A 6384-nucleotide genomic window follows, 5' to 3' on the forward strand; every position below is an offset into this window, starting at 1 on the left:
ATTAATCAGGGATTAATCAAAATGGAACAGTTTATACATCATGGTCAAGAAGAGATCTAGGGATATTTAATAAAAAATGTAGGTTTAACCAAAGATCAAATTGATGGCTTGGAAATATTGTATATAACCCTTCACAAAAAATAAAAGATGGATTACAAAGAGGTAGGTTTGTGATGAAAATAAAATGCCTAGACAAGCAATGAGGGGAAATAGTTTCTCAATAATGGATCTAAGGAATACCAAAACACATTTTCCTAGAATAATAGTAAGATAAATCCCATCAACAAAGGAGAGAAAAAAGAGGGAAAATCATGGAAATCAAAATAGAGATTATGAAATTATAATGGGAATATTACAATGAGAATGGAATTCTGGTAGTTTGGACTTGTAAAAATCAATCTATCCAAAACCAAATGGAATGGTGGAAGATTCGCTTCCCCAATCAAGTAAGTATCATTGAGCTTTGAAATAATTTTGTTATTAGAATACAAAAACAAAGGAGTCAAAAAGGGAAATATGTTTGGCAAAATTAGATTTTTTAAGAGTTGTTATTTTTCAAGTGCTTTGATTGGATGTCAGATTTCAACCCTAAAACATATAAACCATCTTTCCTACATAAATGGATTAATATTGGAATTCTCCTTGATGAATATCATTTCCCAAAAATCTTAGAAAATATAAGCAATAAATAATATTTTTTAAAGGTTGCAAAGGGATTCAATGTAAGAAACACATCAAAGAAATGTAAATCCTCGTTAATAATTATTCAAGAGTTAAGTAGATAGTTATAATTGGAAAGGATAGGTACTGGGGGGGTGAATCAGTGCTAGCAGATTTACAACAATTTAGACTTTTAAATATAAACATATCATTTAATTCACAATTCAACGATAGTACTCACTATATTACCAATATGTTGTAACTAGAATATAAAATAAATAACAATTCATAAAGTGATCCACACACCTATTACACATAGATTTGTGGTCTCGTAGAAACCCTTGGTTAGAGGGAAAGACTATGGTGAAGATGGTACCCACAACTCTTCACTACAACTAAAAGAGTGTGTTGGTCAAGGCTTACACAGTGTCACCTTCTAAGTGACTCACCCAATAAGGAGTGACTAATACACTATTAAATGAATCAAACTCTTATTAGGACTAATTTATTAATATATTTAATCCTTCCTATATGATATTCACCCTATTAAAGGATTTACTAAATTTCATACATTAAACTCAACAAAGTAGTTAGAGAGTACATGGTTAAGGGATTTTATAGTACCTTGTGGAAACTTGTTAGGATTCCTCACAAGATAGTTGACCTTTTTGTGCTTTCCTCCAAAGATTATCTACAATTCTCCTATGTTTCACTATTTAATCTTAGCTACTTGATTAGCCCTTTGTAACTACTCATGAATTTCATCTCACTTGTTGATCTACTTCTTAATCTCTTTTATCCTTTCATATGTTTATCATTCTTTGATGCATGCAATTCTGACCTTTGATCTTAGGGTTCCTTAGTCTCGATCATTTCATAAAGTGTTTCCCTTATTCCTATCTTTGGTTGTCATACAATTTATTTTAATTTCATAGTTGTCAAGCTTTCAATAGTTGGCTTCCTTATTCTGATCACTCCTCTCATTATCTCATAACTCCACCTTCTTTTTGATAGTGTCCTCTATATTTCGATTGTATAGAATTGTTTACTTATAGGTTCCTATCCTATTTGACATAAACAAAACATATCTCTGATGTCCAATAATCTCCCTCTTTAGCATTGATGGCAAAAACATTGTCACCCAAAGTACCAAAAAATATTCTTCCTATTAATCCTGTATATGCTAATATATTCCCCTTGTGTATTGTGCAAAATATTTATATAAAAAAGAAAGTATATATGTGTACACACACACACACACACACACACACACACACACACACACACACACACACATACACATATCTATATATATACATTTACATATACATATACATATATATACATATACATATACATATATATACATATACATATACATTTGGGGTCAAATTGTGATGACAATTTACGATGGCAGTGCAATTTGTAGTTGATTTTCATTTTTTTTTAGTGATTGTCCCCAGTGTTATCATAATATCAACGTTGGCACCATAATTGTGATGTCAGCATGATTATAAACCAAAAAAAAAAGAAACACAACATTAATCATTCACATTTGATCAATTATACAGATGCACATATACACATATCTATATATACATATACATATCTATATATATACATATACATATATATATATATATACACATATATATGTATATGTGTGTGTATATATACACATATATATAGATATATATATATATATATACATGTATATATATATATACATATATATCTGTGTATACACACACACACACACACACATATATATATATCATACAACATTTGGGGTCAAATTGTGATGACAATTTACGATGGCAGTGTAATTTGTGGTTGATTTTCATTTTTTTTTAGTGATTGTCCCCAATGTTATCATAATATCGACGTTGGTGCCATAATTGTGATGTTAGCATGATTATAAACAAAAAAAAAAGAAACACAACATTAATCATTCACATTTGATCAATTATGGATAGTGCTACACACAAAGAGATCTAAACAAGGGTATAGAGCGAAAGAGTGTGGAGATCTACGATTTGGTTGCCTAGTTGTGCCCTTTATTTGCATTTTATTTTCGTGTCATACCCTTGCTCTATGATTTCATTATCATGCTATTATCTTGTGATCTTCATGCCCTTGCTCTGCAATCTCCCTATACAAAAGATTATGTCTTGGTCTAGATTATCATAATATCAATTCCCTATGAAACTGTTAAAATGTATTAGAAATCAATTTGTAAATATAAAATAATACTTCATACCTATGAAATGCAGTTTCTTGAAAGTTTTTAAAGCATACTTAACAAGTTCCATTTATGGACATCTTACAATCTTCAATTCATTAGCTAAAAATTATTTGAGACATTCTACTATTGAAAAATAGGGCTCCTTTTTTGGGATCTTTATGATTAAACATGTGAAAGTAAACTCTATGAGGGTTGATCAAGTGTAAGACTAGCTATTTAGCACATTACTAGTGCTTCCATGCATATGACATCCTACTACAACCATGTGTTTGCTTGATAACTGAACATCCAGAGATCTTCATATTAGAAACCATGGGTTTTTAAGCTCCTCTAAATTCAAGCCAAATAGTTCTACATGATCTCTACCAATCATATACATGGATACATCTTGAACAACCAAGGAACTTAAGGCAAGAAATGCAAGGAATGCAATGTGGAAAAAATGGTGTAAACCAACAACTTCCCTAGTTTTACGACAACAAAGATTGTACCATTTGCAAAAATAATTTGGCCACCCACCTTTGATCATGAGCAATATGTTAGGAGCCCATAACAAGGTTATTTTTATTGGTGAATGATCACCTGTTCTCTACAGTCATTGTTATTTCCAATATAACATCCATTTATTTTAGGTCTTCACATTTCACTTCATTTGCATTTCGCTCAAATAAAAACTATTGTGTAATGATTATCAAGGTTTGTAATAGATTCGTCAATTTCTTTCTCTGGATTGAAAACTTTCATCAACTAGAGAATCCACGTTTCCAATACTTGCTACCTAAAGAGTTTAAATTCCTTCAGAGTTAGGGTAGAAGGTTACTAATAAGATAATGGAGTTTACATTTGCTAACAAGCTTCTTGTATGCTACAATACAATTGTTATATAAGCCTGACTTTTGTTTGATGCCTTTCTAAGATGTAAAGTAATTAAATGCTCTATATGCATCATAGATTGGATTATAACACCATTTATTTGTAAAAAATATACATCTGTATTCTTAATACTAAAATTCTCAAAAAAAACCTAATATTGGTAGACAACTTCTCTTGAAAAAGATGAACAATTTTATGCATGTAGATTATATATGGAAACTTTTAATGAGGCCCCCACAAGTCATTTTAGTCACTCTACATAACACCACTATTGCCCTATGCGTGTTTTTTTCCTTATCAGTTCAGTCAAGATCAACTTTTCTTTTTCTTTTTAAAAATTAATGTATGTAGTGAAAAGATAATTCTTCTTGTTTGAGAACAAAAGATAGGAATTTAAATCTAATTATTATAATAGTCAAATAATTGAAAAACATGGTATGTAAATAGAGAATCAATTTTACAGAGAAATTGATTGTATTATTTTATAAAGAAAAAAGTAACCATATGATACTTCCAAAATATATACAATAAGTGAAATTGGAAATATTAACAAAAGCATAACCATATGATACATCCATAGTGTATAGAAGAAGTGTTATCGTTATGGAACTGCGATTGATAGATTAAAACAAGTATTGAAGGGGTTCTTTCCACTTAGTTGTTTGAGGGTTTCTCTTTATATATACAGAGAGATCTTTTTAAGGTGCTTATTACACATTAGCATAATAGAAAAATTGATCTAGTTGCATACATATTCTAGAATCCAAATAATAAAATAATAAAACTCACTCAACCTATGCTAAGTGACTTAACTCAAGATCTTACACAAAAACAATGCAAACTAGGAAAAATGGGCAGAGTTCACAAGAAATTTTACAAAAACATATCATAGCAAATATTTTAGAAAGAAATAAGCCATAACCCAGTTAAATTGTTCTAGTTGCTGATTAGTTGGGTTGATTACAAATTCTTGTGGAACTGTGATTAGATTGGGTACAATAAAATGAACAATCAGTTGTTCCCAGCTATCAGGATCAAATGTAGTTTTCCAAGGTGATAAAATTGCATATGCAGATGCATCACTTGCATGTCAGGCATGAAGCACATTCCCCAACTTATAATGAATGGTTGGATATAAAGGCTCCATACACTATCTCAACAATGGAAGCCAAGGATGTAGCCATGCATGCATTGGTACAGTCTCCTTGCGAGGATCCCAAGTATCTACTATTGTTGTTAATTTGAACATCACTATATGATCTAGAATGTTATCAAGTATTGAAGCCTATAGTAACTTCTCCCATGTCTCCAGAAAATGTAGCATAGGTTCAAGGTCTCTTGGCTCCTAGGAATTTGTAGCAACTATTCTTATTGTTGGAAGAATAACTTTAGTAAAGAGTTGAGTGTAAGGAGTTGAAGGAGAAAGTTTTGCTTCTATCTAAATGCCATAATCACAAGGCACATTCCCTTGCAGAAGCCTCTGCCACAATGACATTACCTCTGAAAATTTCAAAGAATGTCGAAGTGGTTCCCACCTTGAAACACTCTTATAAGAAATGGAAAAGCTGAACATTATGCATAATAGAGAACATCTTATCTAGTGTAGTACAAGATTGAGTAATTGTACCTATAAAACTTTATCTTATATAAGGTACAACATTGACCAATTGTGCATATAAGGCAATATATGCATTAGAATACATGCGAGTGCCCATTCCAATTGATTTTCTATGATGGCAGATATAACATATGTAATGCAACTCTTTATAAACACAAGACATCATTTAGTGGTATATGATTGTACATTTATATGCATGGGGTGTTATTCTTTAATCATATTCAAGGAAAATCAACAAAGAGAGGCAAACAAGTTTTAAGACAACAAAATCAATTAAAAAGGTTGTGAGAATGTTAATTGGATAAAAATACCTATATCCATTTTTAACCAACAAGATTTGTGTGAATGGAATTGAACCGCTCATTTTTGTTAGTACAAAACTACCAACATCCATTTTGTTTGAGTTTTGAACATATGGGAATCTTTGATGCTCACATTCTAACTTTCAAGTTTAATTGCCAGTAAAGTTGAATGATTTGGATAGACATTAACCTAGTTTGGTTATCCTTCTTGTTGGTATTGGACAAACCATGTCAAATGGCGACAGAATGCAACAACCTCAAATATATATAGACAAATGTATTTGTTAGCTCCACTGCCTTAGGATACAATCCCAAGTATGAATCATATGTCTTACATATTGTACATGTTTTGGATTCAAACCCAAGAAAACCAATTGAAGCATTAAAAAAACCCACTTGAAGGAATTGATTTATCTAGATCTTCCAATACAAAGGCTGTATAAAATAGAAACCCTAACTGATTTATTTTTTCCATACCCATGAAGATTGCATATATTATATATTGTATTGTAGATCTTAGGTCTTATGGTTTCAATGAGAGGAGAGACAAGATTCTTGTGCCACGTACACAAGTGGATTTAATTGGACTTTTTAATGAATGTTTTACTGTAATGTCCCCACTTTAACATATAAATTAAATAATTAATAAGTATTATAATATAATAATCTATATAATTGATATATTA

Source organism: Cupressus sempervirens, chromosome 3, assembly GCF_028749045.1.
Source record: "Cupressus sempervirens isolate cs-2001-9-10 chromosome 3, ASM2874904v1, whole genome shotgun sequence".
NCBI classification, from domain to species: Eukaryota; Viridiplantae; Streptophyta; class Pinopsida; order Cupressales; family Cupressaceae; genus Cupressus; species Cupressus sempervirens.